General features: G+C 41.6%; 1 long non-coding RNA gene across 1 annotated transcript in view; it reads left to right on the top strand.

Annotated features, from left to right (window-relative positions):
- LOC136865330 (uncharacterized) overlaps window positions 1–15,063 on the top strand; it is a 33,345-nt gene extending 18,282 nt beyond the window's left edge. Inside the window, exon 3 of the long non-coding RNA XR_010859460.2 lies at window positions 14,894–15,063. This is a non-coding gene — a long non-coding RNA (uncharacterized lncRNA). The remainder of the gene's footprint in view (window positions 1–14,893) is intronic.
- The last annotated feature ends 1,081 nt before the right edge of the window (window positions 15,064–16,144 follow it).

Raw genomic sequence — 16,144 nt, 5'->3', positions numbered from 1 at the left:
GTGTCCATTCACGGTTGATCATGGCGTCTGTCCCGTAGAAATCCATCCCAATATCTGCTCTTTTTTCTTTTAGTTCTTGTAAGAGTTCTCGATAACTTGTTGTGGATGGTAGCAGTAGGTGAAGTCTTACATCCTCCACTAAAAACGTTTCCCTCGCCAATACATAGACTAGTCGAGATGGAGTGTATTTCGAGACGCTTAAAACTCGCTTGAGGAACCTCGCTTTCAGACTTTCCAATTCTTGCAGTTGTTTCTTCGAGAGGAACTCCCATATTAACTCCAGACCATATGTGGCTACAGGCATAACCTTGATTACGAAAAGTCGCATGGCTGTCTCCAGGGACAGGCGTGGTAGTTGCTTGATGTCGTTGATGTTTCCAATTGCTGCGGCTATTCTTTCCCTCAGGTGTATCGAGAAAGACGTTCCAGTTACTTGAATTGTGATTCCGAGGTATTTGTAGGCATTGCTATTCCTGAGCCTCTGTCCTTTGCATTGTATACAATCCTGTTTTGCTAATTTACCACCTTTTCTGAATACTACTAACTCAGTTTTGTTTATATTTAGCGCCATTTAATTCTCATCTGCCCATTCTGTGATGAGATCCATCGCACTCTGTAATTCATCTCTATTCTCTGAGGCCAATGCCATGTCATCGGCATATATGTATGCGTTTACACTCTTAGTGCATCTCTTGATCTTAGCTGTCACATCATGCGTTAGGACATTGAATAGTAATGGACTCAATGGGTCGCCCTGAAGCACTCCAATCGTTTGGCTGATCCATTTGGATGTGCAAAGGTTGTCATTTATTTGTACGAAATTTTCTGTTAATATATTTACTGCTAGTCTTGTCAGCCATGTTCTTCCAATTAAAGCTTCCAGCTTCTTCAGCATCTTTGTCCTGTTTACACTGTCTCTTTATTACATGACACCACACCTGCAAACTACTCATTTAATTATTTCCCTAACATAACATTGATCAATGAAATATTTGAACCGAATTTCAAGTGTAAAACCTCTTTTGTCTTCAGTGAAAATCTGATTGAGTACAGAAAAATTGCGTTCCACGTAACACGAGGTAAGCGGTGCAAACAACCTAACGGCGATTTAATCAGGATTCCAGTTAGTGTTTCTTGGAACTTCTTTCCAAAGAGAAAGCTATATCTTGGAATCTGAACTGTATGCCAAAACAGCCTCCAGTTTGACTGCGGATATTCCAGCTGGTCCAGGAGCCGAGTTGTCCCTCACTCCATCAAGAACTTGAAGAGCTTCCTCCATTGGAAGAGATTTTCTTTCCAACTTTTTAATTGCACATGGTAGGTCTCAAAAAATGAGCCATCATATTGCTCAACTCCTGTACGGCTTACTCTGAATGTAACTTTTAAAAAATTTACTGTCGAACTTCTCATACTCTAGGTAGAGAGACTGCCGGATATTTTTGCCCCGGTCATCATCACTTTATTGTGCCACGTCTGACGTGCATCTGACAGATTATAATATTCTGTGTGACACATTGTAGGACTTTCCTTTTCAAACGTAGAACATGTTGCTTCAAGGAACATCAGTGCCATTTCAATGAGTTGAAAAATTACTTTAAAATACATAAGACACAAATGTAATCGTTAAATACATCTAATTATATCATTTTTGGTTCTGATAAGAATTCGTTCCTTTTATATTGTATAAAATGTACGTACTTTATTCCTTGTTACACAAAACGGAAGATAAATGTGATATTTTGAGAGTTACGAGTAAGGACCAGAATGGGTTGGAACCTAAGAATCTGGGACTATTTTATTGCTTCTGAACGCCATTATTTACATTGAACTACCATTTTATTTTTCAAACGGCTGACGTTTTTCGATATATTTAGACTAATCACACCACATAATCTCTTTTCATAGCCCTTAGTCTTCTAAAAGGGGACTAGGATCTCTCAAGTGGGAGCGTGGGTTGTGCGGCCACGGTTCTCTTAGCTGAGCCTGTCATTGCTTCCTCTTACTTATGCCCGTCTCCTCGCTTTGATCTTTCCTCTCTGACCTCCATTGGTCAACTCTTGTTCTCTTTATAACCCTACGGCACTGGGTTTGTGAAGAATAGTTCATTTTCATGCCCTTCCTTTTCCCTTCTGATTAGTGTTCATAGAGGATGGTTGCCTCGTTGTACTTCCTCTTAAAACAATAACCACCACCACCATCACCACCATCTTCTTATTCTTCCCTCTCCTTGATTTTCTGATTTTCCAAAACTCTGGGGAGATCAGGATACGAACTATGTCATGCATGTGGGCTAACGAGGATTAAACCCTGCTTTATGCTCGGATGTCCTTCCTGACGCCAATCCTACGTGGAAGGATTTATTCACTTTTACGTCTTTCCTTGGTGTTTGGTGTTGTGTGTATCTGAAGAGATAAGTACATATTGAGGCAAACACAAACACTCCCCCCCCCCCCCCGCCGAGCCTGAGGAACTAACTATACGCGACCAAAATCTGCGACGAACTGGGACCTTCTGATCCGAAAACCATTATCTACAGCCTGCTAGACAGTCTACCGGAAAAGTTCAAAATGGTTTCTTACTAGCAGAATCGCTCACGTAATTTTATATGTCGAACTCTCTTACCGTTAGTCCGGCTCCATGGCTAAATTGTTAGAGTGCTGGCCTTTGGCCACAGGGGTCCCGCGTTCGAATCCCGGCAGGGTCGGTAATTTAAACCATCATTGGTTAATTTCGCTGGCACGGGGGCTGGGTGTAGGTGTCGTCTTCATCATCATTTCATCCTCATCACGACGTGCAGGTCGCCTACGGGCACCTGGCTGGTCAAAGTCCTCGGACACATACCGGCACTAAAAGCCATACGTCATTTCATTTCATGTTTTCTTACCGTTATTAAGTTGGTGTTAAAAAATTTTGCTTTCCATTAGTGGATGAGCACCATTTGCTCGTAGTATAACATAAAGTGCCTTCTAGGTGTCTCTTTGTGCTTGTGTGGGCCATTATCCAGAAACGCAGAAAGCCGTTCGATGCGGTCTACACCATTGTGCAGAACATATATCGACGAAGATTTGGGTGTATGAAACATTCAATATATGACACAATTTAACCGTGTAGTGGTGATTTTACCAAAGGAGAAAGAACGATCATATGAGCAATTTCTTGACTTACGCTGACTAAACCTTAAAATATAGATTCCAGGTATTTGTGTAAGAATAAACAAAGTAGTGTTGATGGTATATACCTGTCCGTTAATATATTCCTGACTTAATTATGTCCTACAACTCAGCCGTTCAGCTTTAACTCTGTATAAATATGTTTATTTTGGTTATAAAGTCACTATGTGACTTATTTATGTATGTTTCATTTTGTATTAGTTAGTCTGTTTTTTAGAGCATTTTGACACCAGAATTGCTCCGTTCTCTCACTGTAGCTGTTCGAAGTGTACAAAACACCATGCGAAATTAGTGGTTCGCAGCGGAGCTCTCCCCGCGGCCTGATGACGCCAGCGTGAAGCAATGCTATATTTGCATTAAACGTGCTGCTTATTCTTGAAGAGTAATTGCCACAGACCCGAGAATAAAATTTCGTGACATCCACTTTCCGAATATGAGCGGCTGAATATTTTCCTTCTCGATTTGACTGGCAGAAGGCTAGGGAGCATGTAACTTTTTTTTTCAAAACTCCTTTACCTGATTGTGTTTGGCAGTAGGCAAGGTGCCCGTCATTACAAACCCATCTAAAAAGTGACTAACGTTAGGCATAGTTGCCTGCTATTATAATGGAAACTCACCAAATCTGTGTGACTGGCAGTAAACTGACTGGCATTAGGAAAAGGTGCCTGCCATTATAATGAAAATTCCTCAATTGTTATTTGTCTGGAAGTAGCAAATGGGGCCTGCCATTGCAACGAAAACTCCCCAAATCGATTGTGACCGCGCAGCAGGCAATGGGGCCCGCCATTATAATGAAAATTCCCAACTCAATTGCGAATGGCAGTAGTCAAGTGGACCTGCCGTTATCATCACAACTCCGCAACTCGCACTTTGCTTAGGAAACAACGTACATGGACCTCGCTATGCTGTTTCTCGGATAACGCTATGAGACACGGAATTAAAACAAGTCTTATTCGCTGCATGTTCAGTAATTTACTTCGATATACGTATACAGTATAGAATACCGTAGCGAAGCACGGGTACATTTGCTAGTACTTATCATAAACAAGATGCACGTACATATTCGATGTCAGCACATTACCAAATTACATTTAAGCTCTCTGTCAAATGACCAATTCAGCTTACCAACGAGTAAATACTGCAGAAGGAAGTAACTCACGCATGAGGAAAATTCAATTTACTTCAATATTCAATACTCCAACTTCTAAGGATGATAGAAGAGATAAAAACAAACTCTTTTTTGTTGCTAGCATTTGTACCCGTTCTTCGCAGGGGACTTTGTAAGGTATTAAATGTTTCCTTCATGAATTTATGCGAAGTTACATGCCCGTATTCAAACGTGTAATACGCCATTTTAAATTGATATATTTTACGAAAGGACGTGGCAGTAACGTGAAGCAGGCCTACTATAAAGCTGGGCAAAGTCGATACAGAATGAGGACGATTACAGAGTTTATTGTACGGTACAGTTCCTGGTCAGAAGTTGTGCGAAGTTCTTCCTGCTTCTTGGTTACATATTTTTGTTTCTCTGACGACTGGAGTTGGGCTGTTCCTGAAGACTCATGAAACACATTCTTGATGATAACCTTCCTCATTATCTGTTCTATCGAAAAGAGTAAAATAGCTCTTTAGTTATATTTCGTTATCCCGTCCTGAAGACATGACCAGGTGTTCCACGGGACTTGGACTAAAAATCCAATTTTTCATAAGCATCTTCGTTATTATCTGTCGTACGTATACGGCTTAATATAACGGAAATAACATATTATTAAACTTTTGTTATATGTTTAAGGAATATATACTGAGAATATTCTATAAACGCTAATTCGAAGTGATACCTTGGCGTCACATGCACCTGATAACACAATCCTGAATTAGAGTAGATTTCAAACTGCAGCCGCTTTTGGGCCAAGTCCGCTGGTAAAGCCTCCCGCGCACTCGGCGACCACGACAGAAACCCGAGTCGCGGCGGCTAGCAAAATGATTATGCGTAAAAGTATGGACTTCCGGGCATTGGACGACAGCTCTCGCCTGGTCACGGCGTTGATCGCTGACATCACCGACACACAAGCGACCAGCTGGTTGCAGGGATCGGCTGTTTGTGTTATCAATTATGGACACTCAGCGCGGCTCCTTGGAGAGAAGCAGAGTCCGTCCGACTTGTTAATTCAGTGAGTGGCGAGTATAGTATGCGCACCTTTTAGCGATACATTGACACCCTAGTGCTGAATTGGTCGAACTCGGGTATCTTCGAGATTCATATTGGCAACCTTTGAAACAAGAACTATGAATCGCTTATGCATCGCTGTGTGACATCTGGCGTACACTTTACGTATTAGTACTATTGATGTTTTTTGAAGTACTATTGTTGTTCACACAGCAAAGCCAAACTATAGAATTCATGCTGGGAACAAGATTCGCATCGAGAAATGTTATATAATGCTATATAATGTGTGTATGACACAGTTGTTGGCTTAAGATAATAAAGGGTTAGAAAATTCATATCGATCGATCATATTATCGATTCAATTCAGATTTCATTTCCATTCAGTTGGCGATATTACCGGAACCGAGAGATTCCCTCCTTACTCCTCACCCCGTACAAAGAAATATCGCTAAAGGGTACTATACATATGACCACGGATACCGACAGTATGCAGTTTATTGAAGAAATTGCAAAACGACATGCAATGTGTGTCATGTCGGAAGCATATAGTAATAGAAATGTGAAGGAAAAACAATGGGATGAAGTCGCTGAATCGTTTCGAGGCTACAACGTTGCAGATAATAAAGAAAAACAATATTTGTGTAAGTACTGCTTATTTTATTCATTTTGCAATGGGACACTACCTTCACCTATAAAGTAATCCACAAAGTAATCTCAAACTGCAAATGCATTATTTCTGTTTGGTCTGAAAGTTCATATAATAATTTCTTTTTTTGTATCCATCTCTTGGCACAGGCCAGAGTAAAGTGTAGCTTTCACCGAAGTCCCAGTCTCATCCATGGCTGTGACAATATGGAAGCTGCTGGGGTATGGGTGGTGCTGAGTAATGACATTCAGAACACGACTAGTGCATCTGAGTGTTATGAAAGGTGTTACTCATAGGGTCAGTCGTGCTGTAATAACACTTTCTGACCCAGTGAGGAAAGCAATGGCAAACTACCTCACTCCTCGTCTTGCCTAGTACGCCTCATTTTGGTGCTGCCATTGGTTTTTGGGGTTTCCTTATTACCGCATAACCTTTGGTGGTGCTATTTGATGATCCAACCAGCCTATGGGCTGATGACCTAACAGACAGACAGTATTTGAACCTTCGTCAGTCTGCTCAAAACCACCGTGATCCACTATCCCCTACGTAATTGTGCTTTAATTATATCTGTAGCAAAATCTATGTTAACATTCAAAGGTCTGTGTAAAATTCTTCGTTCTGTAAACAACCTAACAAATATTCCTTTTGATGATCTAGAGCTTAAGAGCGGATGCACCCAATAACGTTTCTTATGTTTGTGTTTTCTTCGGTAAATATATGCTAAAACAGCGATCTCTTCAACCCCCATTTCAAGAGTGAATACTGATGAGAACATCAGCCGCCCTTCTGGTCGCTGTATTGGCCGTTCCATCAGCGATCTAAGCCGCGACCTTGGTCACTGTCGTGGTCGCCTACTGCATAGGAAGCGTTTGCACTGCAAAACTCTCCGCTTATGATATCTCCGTTATTAATCCTCCTATCGAAAACGTGCACATGAGAAAAAGTTTTAAAAATTGGTTTTTCCATTTAGGTTGGTAGTTTTCCGTTAAGGTTTGTCATGTATATATTGTAGGAGAGTGAAATCAATGTTTCGACCTTCCTATGAATCCCCAGTCTATTCAGGGATTTAGAAGTAATATTGGCCATAAATCTAACCCAGGACAGGTGGATTCTAAATGTGAAGTTTGGTAGAAATATATCTAAATTTTTCCTGTTATAAGAACAGACAAACAGACAAATCGACAAACAGATACCAAAGCTAAAATAAAGTATATGCAGGTGGTCATTATTACACCTGAAACGCATAACAGTACGAAAATTTCACCAAAATATTCAATGTACAGACACACGGTCGTTACGATTTTATTTATATAGATTAGCGCTAGTACCCGGCTCTAACTCGGCTGCTTTTTTAACGTTTATTTTTACATTTGTATTACCTGTTTTAAGTGAATATTTATTGTGAAGTTGAATGAAAGCTTACGAACTATTTTGTTGATTGAGAAATATTGTTCTACGTATGTATAATTTTAAGATTTAATTTGATATTACTGGTATTTAGTTCGTTCGTTCGTAATCCGTTTTCCCTCCAGGGTCGGCTTTTCCCTCAGCGAGGGATCCCACCTCTACCACCTCAAGGGCAGTGTCTTGGAGATTCAGACTTTGGGTCGGGAATACAACTGGTGAGAATGACCAGTATCTCGCCCAGGCGGCCTCACCTGCTATGCTGAACAGGGGCCTTGTGGAGGGATGGGAAGATAGGAAGGGATAGACAAGGAAGAGGGAAGGAAGCGGCCGTGGCCTTAAGTTAGGTACCATCCCGGCATTTGTCTGGAGGAGAAGTGGGAAACCACGGAAAACCACTTCCAGGATGGCTGAGGTGGGAATCGAACCCACCTCTACTCAGTTGACCTCCCGAGGCTGAGTGGACCCCGTTCCAGCCCTCGTGCCACTTTTCAAATTTCGTGGCAGAGCCGGGAATCGAACCCGGACCTCCTGGGGTGGCAGCTAATCACGCTAACCACTACACCACAGGGGCGGACGCTGGTATTTAGTTTCGCGTTAAAATATTTTCTTGTTGCACACCAGATTTTCTGGGAAGTTGTTGATCGTTTCAAGCAACTGATAAAAATAAGTTATGATTGCATGCAGGCTTATTTAGGCTTCGCGGTATAGATATTATGTAGATGATTCCAACTGTCACTGGGCCATTCACTCCGAAAACTATGGAATAAACATTTTCTCTCTTTTCTCATTTTGTACATATTCTTTTCACCCGTTCTGAACCTCATGCCGATAGAGGCTGAAATCGGACTTCAACGGCATTCATTGTCACAGTTCATCTAAGTGACCCTGAAAACTATGGATTAGGCACTAATATCGGTTGTTTTCGATTATTTTTACGTGTCGTCTCCTCCCTTAAAGGTGCTAGGGATGTCTTAACCTCACAGTATTTTTTCCACACAGTAAGTCATATACGTGCGAAGATTGCTTGAGAGCTATGCTGGAACATATACGCATACATCTTGGTCATTTTATACATTTTCATTTTCACCCCTTCTCACCCCCATACCAATAGGACTGAGCTTGGACTTAAACGATATCTGTAGTGTCACTATTCATCTCAGCACCTCAACAACTATGGATTTATTCAGGAGATAGTGGGTTCAAACCCCTGAAGGTGGTTTTCCGTGGTGTCCCGTGCTTTCACATTTTCACACCGAGCAAATGCTGGGGCTGTACCTTAATTAAGACCACGGTTGTTTCCTTCCCACTCCTAGCCCTTTCCTGTCACATCGTCGCCATAAGACCTGTCTATGTCGGTGCTACGTAAAGCTACTTGTAAATACAACTATGGGTTATACAATAATATGGGTCGTTTTCTATTATTTTTATAATTCAGACCCTTCCCACCTCCACCCCGAAGTCTGGTGTCTTACATCCCTCCCCCCCCCACACCTAGTAATTTTTGCCATATACTTGGTCATACACATACATCCATAATCTCGGTCATTTTGGACATTCCTTATTCACCCCTTCTCAACCTTCATACCGACTGGGCTTGAACTATGACTTTAACGGCATCCAGAGGACAACAGTTCCTCTCGGCGACTCCAAAAACTTTGGATTCGACACTAATACATTTTCGTTTTCTGTTATTTGTTACATTTGACAAGGGGTGCTAGTTTGCGAGTTTGGTTGAGAGGTATGCTGGAATATACACACATTCAGTCATAATCTCGGTCATTTTAGACATTCTCACCCCTTCTCACCCACCCTTCTACCCCGTTGGGGATGAACTTGGTCTTAAACGATATCTGGACAGTCAATATTCACCTCAGTGACCCCCCAAAACTATGGATTCTTGGTCGTTTTCTATTGTTTTTATTCTTCACCCAATTTCCATCCTCGCCCAAAGGGATGCTCGGGCTGTCTTACCTCCACAGTACATTTTTTCCAGATAGTAAGTCATATGTGTACCAATTTTGGTTGACAGCTGTGCTGGAACATACATTCGTAAACCCACTACTGTAGAATCCTTGAGCTGACGTGCCACGGTTACGCTTGGTTGTTTCTTTATCCGATTCCTTGACCAGGGTAGTTCGGTGCCGATATCTCGATAAATATTGGTTTTATGGACTTAAAACATCATTTTCGAGCCCGTAGGGCCTTACAGAGTTTTGTTTTTCTCGTCGTGAGACTTAAAATGAGCTTTGTCTCGCCCATGTACTCAGCAAGGCTTCCAGGCGTGTCTAGCCTGTGTTCGCGGACACAGGAACAATCTGAAATGAAAAAGCAGACCTATTAGCAAAATAAAATGCAACATACACGATGGAAGTTTCGTACAACAGAGATCTAAGATGTTACCTGAAGAGAAAGATTAAAGAACACAACTCTTCAATGGAATAACATCTGGATCGCAACACTGAAAGGACCCATTGCGAAAGAAATATTCTTTCCCAAGATCCAGCATCGGCTTCAGTGTGATGTATTTATGCTGGGAATATACAATTGGTATTTTTGGTAATGGAACGGTATATTTATCTTCTCCGCACAATATTCCACCAGCCGCGGATATCAGCTATTCATCATCATCATCATCATCTGTTTACCCTCCAGGTTTGGGTTTTCCCTCGGACTTAGCGAGGGATCCCACCTCTACCGCCTCAAGGGCAGTGTCCTGGAGCTTCAGACTCTTGGTCGGGAGATACAACTGGGGAGTATGACCAGTACCTCACCCAGGCGGCCTCACCTGCTATGCTGAACAGGGGCCTTGTGGAGGGATGGGAAGATTGGAAGGGATAGGCAAGGAAGAGGGAAGGAAGCGGCCGTGGCCTTAAGTTAGGTACCATCCCGGCATTCGCCTGGAGGAGAAGTGGGAAACCACGAAAAACCACTTCCAGGATGGCTAGGGTGGGAATCGAACCCACCTCTACTCAGTTGACCTCCCGAGGCTGAGTGGACCCCGTTCCAGCCCTCGTACCACTTTTCAAATTTCGTGGCAGAGCCGGGAATCGAACCCGGGCCTCCGGGGGTGGCAGCTAATCACGCTTACCACTACACCACAGAGGCGAACGGATAGATACCGGTATAATAACTATTCTAACTGACTGGATTCATCGATTTATAATTGCCCTCGCTTTTTATTTTTTAAACTACGGCTTCTGAAACCAACCTACGAATGTATTCCAACTGACTGGATTAATTGATTCAGAACTACCTCACTCCTCATTTCCCTAGTATGCCTCTTCAGTGACGCCTAGGCTATCTACAACAGCTGTTGGCGGAACTGTGGAGGATCAAACCAGACTTCGGGCTGAATAATCAACATACACACAATTGCCCTCGCTGTTTTTATTTTTAAAACTACGGCTTCTGAAACCAACCTACGGATGTTTAAAAAGAAAGGTGCGACAACTTTAAACCCAGGATTAAGTACTCTGAAGAAAAGTATAAGTTAGCATCTGTAGAATTAATTAATGGGTCTTATGTTTGGAGGTAGGACACAAGAACAGCCAAATTTGCATAGTTCACTAAACTTCATATCGGATAAGAAATTTATTGACATGGGGATTTTATTTATTTATTTATTCATTCAGGATCAGCAACAGCATAACGCCGAATTACAACGATCTGAGCTATGTACAACAGATATGAATCTAAAATGAAAGATATATAAATACTTACAAAGGACACGAATATACACAATAAAAACTGTACAATCATATATAATACATATTTACATAAACAACGTTATTAACAAAGAAAAATACATTTACAGTAAATACAGGAGCAGAACGGGAAAGAACAAGAAGGAAAATTAAGTTATATGATAAATATCATGACAGAAGGAAGGAAACGTTACGAAGAGATCTAGGTTGTTGTTGATAGATAATGTATTAAACATTGCTGGAATACGTACCGAAAGGGACCTTTGGGTGAGAGAAAGCCGGGAGTAAGGAGTATGGAATAGGGTCTTCATTCTGGTATTACGGGATGGGACGTGGAGGGGAAATAAGGAAGCTAAATCTGGAGACCTAAACAGACCATTAACTGCTTTGTATAGCAGCTTTAGGTCGGCTACTTTCCTCCGAGCAGAAAGAGTCTTGAGGTTCAGTTTCCCAAGCACTTGGATAGTGCTTAGATTGCGACATGCAGGGACCCTGGCTCTGACGATAGCACAGAAAAAAGATTGTACACGGTCAAGGTCAAAGACTTTAATATTACTTATCTAGACTCACAGAGCGCGCTGATGGTATGCGGAATATTGAACACTTTCGCGCATCGCCATGTTGCGGGCGCTTCAGCTTTGAATGCATGGGTAGCACGTGGTAATGTTTACAGTCCCTTGCATGTTTTCGATTTGAATCATGTCTGTTAGTGGATCTGTTGTGGTATTATATGTGACGGAGTGAAACTATATTGTCAAATATCTTCAAGGAATGTGAGAGCTTGTACGATACGCTAGTTAAATTTTTCGGCAATATTAAAGGGAAGTAAGTTAGGCCTTACGTGTGGAATGGAAAGGTACCGTATTCACCAGGGTGAATTCATGTGCAACCTTCATTTGTACAGATCGCTATCAGATGGGATCTGGTATTTCTTTTCACATGTGAGGAGAAATTGAACTGTTTAAAAATGACTTTCAATGACCATAATCGAAAACTAAACAGGTTACAAGGTGGTTGATTCAGACAATGTATGGACATTATTTTTAGGCTTCTTTTTTTCCCCTCTTTGCCTCTTTCCAATTCATCGGGGATAAGTTTTTAGAACTAAACAGCTGTTCTGAAAAAGCATACATATTTTTCGTACAGACTGTGTACCGGTATTACAAATTTGATACACTTGGGCCTAGAATTCGTAAGATATGACTGATAAAGCTTAATGAAACCCTTTTCATATTAGGGTAAGGTATTGCTTCAAATTATTATCAATTACCGGTATCTGAAAAATGATTTATTGGTATCGTAACTTATCTCTTAAGTTCTCCTAAATCCAGATCACACAGACATGATCATTTAAGTTCTACTCATACCATTACGTTATGTCATAGATAAACCAAACCAAACCGAAAGGCCATGGCCTACCAAGCGAGAGCTACTCAGCCTGAAGGCATGCAGATTACGAGGTGTCATGTGGTCAGCACGACGAATCCTCTCGGCCGTTATTCTTGGTTTTCTAGACCGGGGCCGCTATCTCACCCGTAGATAGCTCTACAATTGTAATCACGTAGGCTGAGTGGACCTCGAACTAGCCCTAAGATCCAGGTAAAATTCCCTAACCTGGGCGGGGACTGAACCCGGGGCCTCCGGGTAAGTGGTAGGCACGCTACTCCTACACCGCGGAGCCGGTATTTCATATTCAGAAAATGATAAATGTATCTGATATTTTAGAAAGATTTTCGCAGTTATGTGCTTTATCAACTGTTCAGAAACTTGAGTACAATTTGCTGCAATGACTTATGAGAGAGGAATGATAAGCTACAGTATGTACCGTTCATAGAAATATTTTATTTCACAGGTTTCCTTTTTGTTGATACTGAAGATTATTGTTATCGGTACAGAAGTGTGTAAATATTTAACTAATGTGTTCTTCAGTCTGCTGAGAGACGGGCAATTTTTTTCTCGCGATATGTAATCGTACTTATGTTGTAGGTCGCTGTCATTTGAACAAGTATTCGTATTTTCAATAAAGCTAAAGTGTAGAACCTATGTTTCAATTACATGTATCTGTTCCGAATGTTCAAACACATCAGTTACAAACATGACGCTTATATTAAAATGAGCGACATGATTACGTTTAAGTACCGCTAGGCCTGTATACTGTTTTTTTTTCTGTTTTCGGGGAGTGAATTTCAAATAGGAGGTATGGTATATTTATTTTTGTTAGTAGTGTATTTTTCAGTCTTCTTATTCAGTCTGCTAAAGGTTTTCTTATTTTTAAATTTTATTTTATGTGCCCCATCTATACGCTATCCAAAGGAGTTGTGTAGATTGTTCAGTACAATGCAAAATGTGTTCAGTTTTTATACACAAGTATTTTCAATTTTACCAAGGTCTTGATATTATTTATATTTATTGCGTGTGTACATGGAGTCTGTGTAGGCTGGCATTAATTTACCAGGGCAGGTGTTTTCATATGTGCGAAATGTAAGTTAATGCATGAATTCCATAGTACGGTCTCCTCGGTGAGCTGTAGAGTGCCCGCAAGATGGCGGTACGCGCATGGACATATGTTCCCCAGTCACACGCTTCTGCGCAGCCAGCGGTGTGGGGCCTTGGTCAAGGTGGCAGAGGTTTGAAGAAGCAGAAATGGACCAGACTGGAGAGACGTTAAGTGTTCAATTGCGTTTTTGAGAAACCCTTTGGTTTAATGATATGTAGAGGAACTGACTTTTTTCCTGCTGGAACATATTCGTCAGGGGCTGCCTAGTCCAGGCGGTAAAGGCGTGCTCGGTTCGCCCGGAAGGGAGGGGTTCGAATCCCCGTCAGGAAGTCGTAAAATTTAAGAAACGAGATTTACACTTCCGAAGGTGCATATGGCCCTGAGGTTCACTCAGCCTACACCAAAAATGAGTACCAGGTTAATTCCTGGGGGCAAAGGCGGCCTGGCGTAAAGCTAACCACTCTACCCCATCACGTGCCGAGGTTAACAATGCTGGAAGCCTTTACCTTCCACTCCTCCTCCAAGGGCCTTCATGGTTTTGCTTTTTTTTGGAACATATTCGTCTCTCACCAACTCGATTTGGAATGCTTCGTCTACTGGGTAACCTCTAATCTTGGGTTATCTTGTCATTTCTTTTTACTTTCAACAGCAGATGTCCTTCCGCTTCCACCAATTCAGTCAGATTCAGTCAGTATTGACTGACTGAATTGGTGGAAGCGGAATGATTGACTGACTGAATTGGTGGAAGCGGAATGACATCTGCTGTTGAAAGGAAAAGAGAAATGACAAGATAACCCAAGATTGTCTGTATGATATTGCGAATTTCTCGAGAACCACTCTGTATAGCTCAAATTTAAGAAACGAGGTTTCCACTTCCGGAGGTGCATATGGCCCTGAGGTTCACTCAGTCTATACCAAAAATGAGTACCAGGTTAATTCCTGGGGGCAAAGGCGGCCGGGCGTAGAGCTAACCACTCTACCCCATCAAGTTCCGAGGTTAACAATGGTGGAAGCCTTTACCTTCCACTCCTCCAAGGGCCTTCATGGCCTGTACGGAGGTGACTTTGCTTTTTACTCCGTATAGCGATTGAAGGTCTCATACGTAGCTATGTTTTATTCTCTGGAAATTCTTACATGTAAGTTTCACTTCGCCTATACCATTTGAGAGGCTGAATGTGTTTACATGTTTTTGGAATTAATTCTTCTTAAAGTGGAGCTTTATTCCACCATGAAAACTCTCAAGTACATGTTAAACAATCCTGTATTCCTCGAACTAACAATCTCATTTTCCTTTGATTTCAGAAGCTGGGGTCCCAATTCACGATCATGGATTCAAGATGAGATCGCCGTCATCAACTTAAATCAAGCAATTGTATTCCGTGTAGAAAATGAACTAGAGCCATTTACATGACTCATATTATTGCGCAAAAGAGTGGTGTATTGTAGGAGAGTTTTAAGTTATAAAATCTAAATGCACGAGCTACCCATTATTATCATCATTATTATTATTATTCCACTTCATTTTCGAATAATAATTGTTGAATGCAAAGGCGATTTCTGAAAGGGGCTGCAGGTTTGCACAATCCCCAGTTATTTCTCTGAATTCCCGATTTCCCTGCTAGTTTATTATTTCGCAATCTTCATTCATTGCTGTAAACCTACTGAAAGAGTTCATAGAGGATTTCGGCTTGGGCGGGAACAAGGCGGTTAGACGTGTGGCTGGTGTTTCTTTTGAGAAGGGTTTGCCACACTTCCTGACATGGGCACCAACATACTTGCAGAAGGAACGAAAACATCGTGGAAGTTCCTGCTCCAACTGGCCCTTTGTTCGAAGTGGTGTGAACATTTCACTTATTCGGCTTGTACAGTGAACCGTCGCATGTTGTTAAAAATCATGTACGCACACACAGTCATTAACTTGTTGTTTTCGTAATTGTCAAGGTGCTGTCGTTCTACAACTCGTCAGTTTCATAAGTACTCGTCACGCTTCTATCAGCATTGTCTCCCAACAGCTCAGGAATTTCACATTTCAATTTGAACTGCTGTTACTACTGAAATGTTTTCATTCCGTACCCAGATGGGGTATTGCGAGCCTCCTGGATAGTGAAGCCCTCTCACTGGCCAGGAGATGTGTTACTGTGATTTGGGGTGTGAAGAAGGTGAGAGGGCAGCGGCCGTCGCCTATAAAAGTAACTCTCCGGGCATTCGCCTTAGTGAGAATGGTTGCAAAACACAGGAAACTATTCTCAGGACAGCCGACGGTGCGACCAAACCACCGCCTCCGGAATGTAGAGCTGTAAAGCCAAGGTAAAGCCGTGGCCACTGTTAGCCAAATCTGTTGAACGAAAACGATTTCAAACTATTTTCTGTTGCAGACTACTCTTGACTTTTTCCCATTTGAGTTGAAATTAATTTGAGAAACGGATGGACTTTCTGTATGAATACGTATGCTTGTAGTTAGATCATTTTACTTACCGTAATACATCGTATTTCAGATAGCTCTCAATACGTCCTATAATATAAAATGTTTCAGTTTCAAATACGTTCAAATTC

The sequence above is a fragment of the Anabrus simplex genome, chromosome 1, assembly GCF_040414725.1.
Source record: "Anabrus simplex isolate iqAnaSimp1 chromosome 1, ASM4041472v1, whole genome shotgun sequence".
NCBI classification, from domain to species: domain Eukaryota; kingdom Metazoa; phylum Arthropoda; class Insecta; order Orthoptera; family Tettigoniidae; genus Anabrus; species Anabrus simplex.
The sequence above is the reverse complement of the archived record's forward strand: the minus strand, read 5'-3'. Positions and strand labels throughout refer to the sequence as shown.